Source organism: Mobula hypostoma, chromosome X2, assembly GCF_963921235.1.
Source record: "Mobula hypostoma chromosome X2, sMobHyp1.1, whole genome shotgun sequence".
In the NCBI taxonomy this organism is placed as follows: domain Eukaryota; kingdom Metazoa; phylum Chordata; class Chondrichthyes; order Myliobatiformes; family Myliobatidae; genus Mobula; species Mobula hypostoma.
Window position 1 is genome coordinate 33,899,302 of NC_086129.1, and position 9,233 is coordinate 33,908,534.

Sequence of the window (9,233 nt, forward strand, 5' to 3'; positions counted from 1 at the left end):
CACAGACAGTTGTGGAGGCCAAGTCATTGAGTATATTTAAAGTAGAGGTTGATAGATTCTTGATTAGTCAGGGCATGAAGGGATATGGGGGGAAGGCAGGAAATTGGGGTTGAGAGGAAAATTGGATCAGCCATGATGAAATTGCAGAGCAGACTCGCTGGGCCAAATGGCCTAATTCTGCTCCTATGTCTTATGGTCTTATGATGTTCATGAATTTTACCTTCACAATGTTGGTTTTGAACCTTTTGAAGCTCTAAGTACCTTATTTAATGTTTAAACAGGATGCTTATCTTTTGTTTCTCTAGGAACATATATGCTCTACACACATGCTGATGGCTGTGACATATGCCCTTCAGGACACTACTGTACTGATGGTAATAGAATTGAGAAATGCCCTAAAGGATATTATTGTCCACCGCAAACTAGTCTCAACTGGAAGAAGTGTCCAAAAGGTAACAAATGTAGAGATCGGTGCTTGTTAATTTCTTTTACTATTGCTTAAACCACAATACTTTCAATCTCCTCCTCAACCCCTTCACTTGTGATGGATATTCACTGTCCAGGGCCACAAGGCCTTCTTTTTTGCCCAGATCAGCTTGGCAAAAAACATAGCAGCTCTCACTTGTAGAGATCAAAGTGTCTTTTCTGAGTAAGTTAAAGATCCAACCAATATTCTTTGTTCAACTTCTTGTCGTAAGCAGGAGCCCGTCATCAGTTCTTAATGTAAATGGTAAATAGTATTTTCAAAACTGATGCTCCACAAGGCTACATCCTCAGTCCCCTATTCTACTCCTTGGACACTCCCAACTGTGTGATCAGATTCTACTCTAACTCCATCTACAAGTTTGTAGATACTACAAACATAGTGGGCTGGAAGGAGATAGAGAGCCTACTGACATGGTGTTATGATAAACACTGTCTTAGTTCAATGCCGGAAAAATAGGCATTCAATCCATTTTGTGAACTTCTTAATTATTGCAGAAGTTTAGTTTTAATGGATGTTGCATTTAGAAGGTGAATGCTTCTGTCGACCAGTACAACTCTGAGTACTGATTCCAATCGCAAAGCTGGACAATGTATCTTTATGAATAAATAAATAGAGGAGTAGCTCAAGCGGAGCGGCCTGTGGAAAGCAGCCAGTGAGTGAGTGGGCCAGTGAAGTAGTGGAGCTTTGAGGTTTTGACTCGAGAGGCTTCAATGAGAAGAGGCGGGGGACGAGCTTGTTCCCAGTTAGTCTTTACAAAGCCTCCTGAGATGTGATGTGCCTCTCATATGAGATGTGGCAGTCTTGGGGGAACTCCCCTCTCCCACAGAGTCACATCTGCCAGAAATGCATGCAGCTGGGCGATCTGGAAGACTGTGTAAGGAATCTTCGACTCGTAAGGGAGAATGAGACAGTCATAGATGAGAGCTACAGGGAGGTAGTCACACTAGGCTGTCGGAAGCAGATCGTTGGGTGACAGTCAGAGGGGGGAAAGCGAAGGTGAGCAGACAGGTAGTGCAGAGCACCCCTGTAGACATTCCCCTCAATAATAAGTTTACCGTCCTGGATACTGTTGGCGGGGACGACCGACCAGGTGTGAGCCACGGTGGCAGGGCCTCCGGCACTGAGTCTGACCCGGTGGTGCAGAAGGGTGGGTCGGAGAAGAGAAGAGCTGTCGTCATTGGAGACTCTATAGTCAGGGGAGCAGACAGGAGATTTTGTGGACATGAGAAGGACACCCGCACGGTTTGTTGCCTCCCGGGTGCCAGGTCTCTGACCGGGTGCACGACATCCTGGTACGAGAGAGAAAGCAACCAGAAGTCATGATATATGTTGGCACCAACAATATAGGCAGGAAGAGGGATGAGGTCCTGGAGTGTGAGTTTCGGGAACTAGGCAGAAGGCTGAAGAACAGGACCTCAAGGGTGGTGTTCTCAGGATTGCTGCCAGTGCTACATGACAGTGATGGTAAGAATTGGAGGAGATGGCAGTTGAATGCGTGCCTGAGGAGTTGGTGCAGGGGGCAGGGTTTTAGATTTCTGGATCATTGGGATCTCTTCTGGGGAAGGTGGGACCTGTACAGATTGGATGGGTTGCACCTGAACTCGAGGGGGACCAATATCCTTGCAGGTAGGTTTGCTAGCATGGTTCGAGAGGGTTTAAACTAATTTGCGAGGGGGATGGGACCCAGAGCGATAGAGCAGTGAAAGAAGTGCATGGAGTAAAGCCAGATCTAACATATAGAGAGGCTTTGAGGAAAGAGAAGTAGAATAAACGGTGTAAAGACAGTAAGGTAGAAGGGCTGAAATGCGTGTACCTCAATGCAAGAAGCATCAGGAACAAAGGTAATGAACTGAGAGCTTGGATACATACATGGAATTATGATGTAGCGGCCATTACAGAGACTTGGCTGGCACCAGGGCAGGAATGGATTCTCAATATTCCTGGATTTCAGTGTTTTAAAAGGGATAGAGAGGGCGGACAAAGGGGAGGAGGCGTGACATTACTGGTCAGGGATACTATTACAGCTACAGAAAGGGTGGGTAATGTAGCAGGATCCTCTTTTTGAGTCAATATGGGTGGAAGTCAGGAACAGGAACATAGACATAGAACATAGAATAGTACAGCACAGTACAGGTGTTAGTTTTCATAAGTCGAGGGATAGAGTTTAAGAGTCGCGATGTAATGATGCAGCTCTATAAAACTCTGGTTAGGCCACACTTGGAGTACTGTGTCCAGTTCTGGTCGCCTCACTATAGGAAGGATGTGGAAGCATTGGAATGGGTACAGAGGAGATTTACCAAGATGCTGCCTGGTTTTGAGAGTATGGATTATGATCAGAGATTAAGAGAGCTAGGGCTTTACTCTTTGGAGAGAAGGAGGATGAGAGGAGACATGGTGGAGGTATACAAGATGTTAAGAGGAATAGATGGAGTAGACAGCCAGTGCCTCTTCCCCAGGGCACCACTGCTCAATACAAGAGGACACGGCTTTAAGGTAAGGGGTGGGAAGTTCAAGGGGGATATTAGAGGAAGGTTTTTTACTCAGAGAGTGGTTGGTGCGTGGAATGCACTGCCTGAGTCAGTGGTGGAGGCAGATACACTAGTGAAGTTTAAGAGACTACTAGACAGGTATATGGAGGAATTTAAGGTGGGGGCTTATATGGAAGGTAGGGTTTGAGGGTCGGCACAACATTGTGGGCCGAAGGGCCTGTACTGTGCTGTACTGTTCTATGTTCTACGATCACAGACATCACTGTGACAAACAACTGTTAACTTCAGCAGCTTTAAACATTTGTTATTTTGCTTTCATAGGTACATATAGTGCAGCTCTGGGTCTACAGGCAATGTCTGACTGCACTCCATGTGATGCTGGTTTCTTCTGCAGTGAAGATGGAGCAGATCAAGTGGCTGGGCCATGTTCACCTGGATATTACTGTCAGATGGGAGTTGACACTCCTACACCAGAAGGCAACAATGCAGGCATAGGAGGTGAGCTTGCAGCCAGCATAGTGAAATATCAATACTTCTTCAGAGCAGTGTATGACTGTAGAGACATGTAATTGGATTCCATTTTCTGCTGGCATGTTGCAATACATGACCCAGCGGGAGGAATTGTCCTCTTTTCATTCTCTCAAACCTTACATAATTATCACCACCTCTATCAAATCTTCCTTTAGCCTTTTTGTTTTACAATGGGCATTGCATATTTATGATACACATGTAACTACCAGTTACTTCCAATAGTAATAAGTGTATCTCGTCATCACAGTGATGTGCACATAATTTTCATTTTAGGGCCATGTTTGGAAGGTACTTTTTGCCCACCTGGGAGCTCAAAACCAACTTCATGTCCAGCAGGGAGCTATAGTGACAGAAGCCGTCAGTCGGAGTGTGATCTTTGTAAACCTGGGTATTACTGTGCAGAATCCTCTACATCATTTCTCTTGACACCTTGCTGGCCAGGTAATTTCATACTTAATAGCCTTTAATATGAAAATGATCTTATTATATCAGATGCGTGCATTTTTATCTGCGCATAGAAAATCTGCCAAAGTAACTTGCATTGTTACAGATGGTAAATTCCACAAGCCAATGCTACCTTTCGTTCATGGTGACAGCATTGCTTACAGGAAGGTCTTCATAATTGATACTGATTGTGTAACAAATTACAAAGTTATCTCTTTGGTTGAAATTAGGTTATTATTGCCCTGGAGGTACTTCACATCCTACTCAATATCCATGCCCAATTGGAACTTATAACAATAGAACAACAGCTCACAGTGACTTGGAGTGCCTTGCTTGTCCAGGTTAGTGAAACAACCAGTGACTGTGGCTCACTAGGGCAGTTAGCTAGTTGGGTTGGGTTGGGTCTGGAATTAAGTTTGAGAATCTGATTATGAAAAAGAACTTCAGGGATGCACCTAGAAATTTAAATCACGTGATGTAATACTCTGCAATGTAAAATAAAACAACTTAACCAAGTGTAAATCACATTTATTACCATTTCAAAGACTAATCATGCCTTTTGTGAAATTCCTCTGGGCACTTCTAGTCACAAGTCACCTTGCAACCCTAATATAACCTTGTTATGAATCAACAGAAAGTGATGCACCTTAAGATATATTTACAATGTTCAGATCCTTGGCCCAGCAGTGAATACGATATTTATGTTGGTTATCATGTCTGTTGAATAAAATTTAAACTGTACTGACAACTTCAGCTTGAATTCTGATTGCTTTCTTTCATTATTAATCACATCTTGCTTAATGAATTTGTCTTTTGTAGCCGGTCACGTCTGTGATAGAAAAGGTCTTAGTGCTCCTTCAGGCCTTTGCCGCCCGGGTTTTTATTGCCCAGGTGGAACGTGCAACAGCCAACCTCAGATTCAAGCCAACGTGTCCAAGTATCTTGGGTCCCATTCATACTGCCTTGACCAGCGTGGAAACTTTACAGAATTTCTTTGTCCTCCAGGTATCCATTAACACATGTCAATTATTAGAGTATACAGTGGGTTCCGGTTAATTGGGCCATCGGTTAATCAGGGCAGCCACTTATTTGGGACAACTATTAAAAAAGAAAAACTAATTTAGAAAATAGATATGATTCCCTTTGTTTATTTGGGACACTATGCCGCTTAACTGGGGCAGGAGACCACTGTCGAACAATTTCTAACTAGCATCAGTCATGTGCCATTATGTAGCTGTTAGACTATGCTTAGAGCATGCAGTTTTGAAATAGCGTCCATCGCGTGTGTTTTTGTTCAAAAAATTGTGATTTATGTCAATGATAGTTGGTGATAAATAAGCAGTAAGGCAATTCAAAACCGGTTTGTTCCCTGCGGTTTCAGGCATTGAGGCTTGGAGATGCCAGAAATGGCTAGGATTGATAATGAGACAATTTCACTACTTCAGCAAGTTGGGCGTTACAAAAAATTGGAAGGTATCAACAATCATCTTGAATATTACAATAAAAATTAAGATTTGGAGGATGCAACCATCAAAAACATTGTATGAAGGTGGTACCTCATCTGCACTCGGCGTCTGCGCTGATTTTGTTCATTTACAGTCAATCAAAAGAACACTGGATGAATTCCTCTGTTGATAACGATTAGGAACTATGGCACAGTTTTATAGTACTGTAGTATTGGTAGTGTTCCAATTTGTTCTGTATTTCATTTAATACATAAATTGTTGCTCAAATCGTAGTTTGACTTTTTTAAAGACCTTTTTTAACTATTTCCATGAAAATTTGGCTAATTGGGGCAGCCGCTTAATTGGGCCAAAATGTACTGTTTTCCCAATGTGTCCCAGTTAAGTGGAGTCCACTGTTTTTGATTTCCATGAAAAAAAACTAATGTTATGTAAGTCATGTAGCTAGAAACATTATGGAGAACTTCAGTTGGTTCAGAGTTAAATGGAAATCATATCACCAGACTAAAACATTGTGAACATTTTTGAATGCCAATACATGCTAGAATATAATGGTAGGATATAATCCTACCATTATCTTCTGCTGTCAAATTCTACTGATTTTTAAACCATAATCAATAGGGATGTTTCAAAATGCACATAGGATCAGATATCACAGAAAACCAGCAGCACTGTGAAATTGGCCTAAGTGGGAAAGCCATTGTGACCTCAGCAGTGGTAATAGTAGTAAGATATGAGTCGAGCATGATGTGGATCACAATAGGTGACAACATCATTGCTGTGCCTTCAGTTGACTTCATCTCTGCAACGAGTTGGTTCACTTTTTGAAATGCTGTAAGGAAAAATATGCCTAGTTGTGGAATCTCTTTTGAAAGTTGCAGAAACATATCAACAAAATGATATGTTGAATGTGGAAGCTGGTAGGATGAAAAGTGAGGACCTGGGAAACTCCTTGTTCTGTCCCAGAATATAAGAGCAGAGATAGAGGAAACAAATGAGACACTGTCGTGAGCTTTGTTAATGATGGTAGGGGTAAGCACAGTTCAGTAAGAATGAACCCTTTTTAGAGGCTCATCATCACAGCAAATGCAATGGATGGAGAATGGACTAGAGTCCTATGGGAGGCAGGGTTAGATAGACAGTAGGCTAGATATTTGTGGGAATCAGTAGGCTTGTAATGGATGTGGATAGACTATCTTCGTAAATAGAGACAGAGAGATCCAGACAAAGATGAGATGACTTAGTGATAGACCCTGTGAAGATGAGGGCAAGGTGGAATTTGGTTCATATGAAGAAAGTGAGTAGATTTGAAGAAGTTATGTAATGTTTGACCAGATGAATGCATGTGCAGGTGAAGGAGAAAGGTTGGGCCTCTGCTCAAGAAAGAAATAGAGGATTCTGTATATTATGGAAATGTAAAAGGATTGTACAACCATAGGAAAGGTTTAATATTAGCTATATTTCAGTTGAATCTTTAGAGGTGAAAAAACAGTAGGTGATGCTGCGATTTTGTTCTTAGAAATGAATCTATGGTTGCCTAGCATCTCTTTAGTTTCCCATTCCATATACCCAGCAAGTCATCTTGATAATATTAACCCAGTATATCCTTGTATTATCCTTACAACTTACTATTCAATTAATAGTTGATCAGTGGGTGACAATGATTTCTTCCTTAGGATTTTATTGTCCTGAAAGTTCGTCTCAACCAATTCCATGTGATCTTGGACTATACTGTGAGCAATCCGGTCTATCAGCTCCAACTGGGCTATGCACAGCTGGGTTTCTGTGTGAGGGTACTGCAACAACTCCCAACTCCAAGCCCTGTCCAGTAGGACATTACTGTCCAGAAGGAACAAGCTATTCAAGACCCTGCCCTCCTGGAACCCTGTTGGGTAAGAATATCAGTAATATTAATTTCGAGTTCAAGTTTTATAGGGTTTGTTAAAGTTTTAATGATTTTCTTATGAAGGTACAAATATACAATAATATCTGGACACAAATGACCACATTGGCCCTCCAAGCTGACCTTATACATCCAATAAGATCTCCCCCCACCCCACCACTTCCATTTTACGAATATATCCATCATTTATCCCTTTCCATCGTAAGGTGAAAGAAAGGAAAATAAAAACTCCTAACCCAGGTTGGAGACCAAAAAGACATTTGTGAAATTCCAGTATTTTGATTGCTGCTTAATAAATATTCTTACCTATATTCTGGTAGCATATTTTAGGCTACAGTTGCATCAGTATTTTCATATCTGTATGATTAAAATATTGATGGACCTACTGAATCTTTCTTAGAGAGCCTTGTGCTCCTGCCAGTTCTTTGTTGGTCCTACAGAACAGTAAACAAATGGATTTAATTACAGTTTTGTTCTATCATATTTTATGTTGATACTTTTGATGTAATAATCTAGATATGGATAGTTACTTTGGTGTTGAAATTTTTTAAATCTAGTTCAGCTACTTTTCCTCTTGTGGCCAGCAGATGGCAGGCAAGCAACATCTTATTTCCTCTGAAAAAGCTCAAAAGAAAGAGTCCCTCAGCAGATAGATCTCGTTCAGTTATTTGCTTCAATAATTTCCCATTTTCTGGTGTGCAGTGATCCTAAGAAGAGTTACCTAGCTCATGTCTTACTACAGCCACGCCTGTTGAGGGTGTACAAAAGCACAAATAATATTAAATTAATGGTTAAGTTAGTGGTCCGCAGATGAATCTTTTTATGTATAAGATGGAGCTGAAATAAGAGGTGCACAAGCTTACTGTGGAAACATAGAAACATAGAAAATAGGTGCAGGAGTAGGCCATTCGGCCCTTCGAGCCTGCACCGCCATTTATTATGATCATGGCTGATCATCCAACTCAGAACCCCGCCCCAGCCTTCACTCCATACCCCCTGACCCCTGTAGCCACAAGGGCCATATCTAACTCCCTCTTAAACATAGCCAATGAACTGGCCTCAACAGTTTCCTGTGGCAGAGAATTCCACAGATTCACCACTCTCTGTGTGAAGAAGTTTCTCCTAATCTCGGTCCTAAAAGGCTTCCCCTTTATCCTCAAACTGTGGCCCCTCATTCTGGACTTCCCCAACATCAGGAGCAATCTTCCTGCATCTAGCCTGTCCAATCCCTTTAGGATTTTATACGTTTCAATCAGATCCCCCCTCAATCTTCTAAATTCCAACGAGTACAAGCCCAGTTCATCCAGTCTTTCTTCATATGAAAGTCCTGCCATCCCAGGAATCAATCTGGTGAACGTTCTTTGTACTCCCTCTATGGCAAGGATGTCTTTCCTCAGATTAGGGGACCAAAACTGCACACAATACTCCAGGTGTGGTCTCACCAAGGCCTTGTACAACTGCAGTAGTACCTCCCTGCTCCTGTACTCAAATCCTCTCGCTATAAATGCCAGCATACCATTCGCCTTTTTCACTGCCTGCTGTACCTGCATGCCCACTTTCAATGACTGGTGTATAATGACACCCAGGTCTCGTTGCACCTCCCCTTTTCCTAATCGGCCACCATTCAGATAATAATCTGTTTTCCTATTTTTGCCACCAAAGTGGATAACTTCACATTTATCCACATTAAATTACATCTGCCATGAATTTGCCCACTCACCCAACCTATCCAAGTCACCCTGCATCCTCTTAACATCCTCTTCACAGCTAACACTGCCGCCCAGCTTCGTGTCATCCGCAAACTTGGAGATGCTGCATTTAATTCCCTCATCTAAGTCATTAATATATATTGTAAACAACTGGGGTCCCAGCACTGAGCCTTGCGGTACCCCACTAGTCACTGCCTGCCATTCTGA

General features: G+C 42.1%; 1 long non-coding RNA gene across 1 annotated transcript; it reads left to right on the forward strand.

The window, feature by feature from the left end:
- The first annotated feature begins 329 nt into the window (after positions 1–329).
- On the forward strand, positions 330–3,907 carry LOC134340814 (uncharacterized). Its single transcript, XR_010016643.1, has 3 exons — positions 330–452; positions 3,298–3,474; positions 3,781–3,907. It is a non-coding gene; the product is annotated as an uncharacterized LOC134340814 (long non-coding RNA).
- Positions 3,908–9,233: the final 5,326 nt, after the last annotated feature.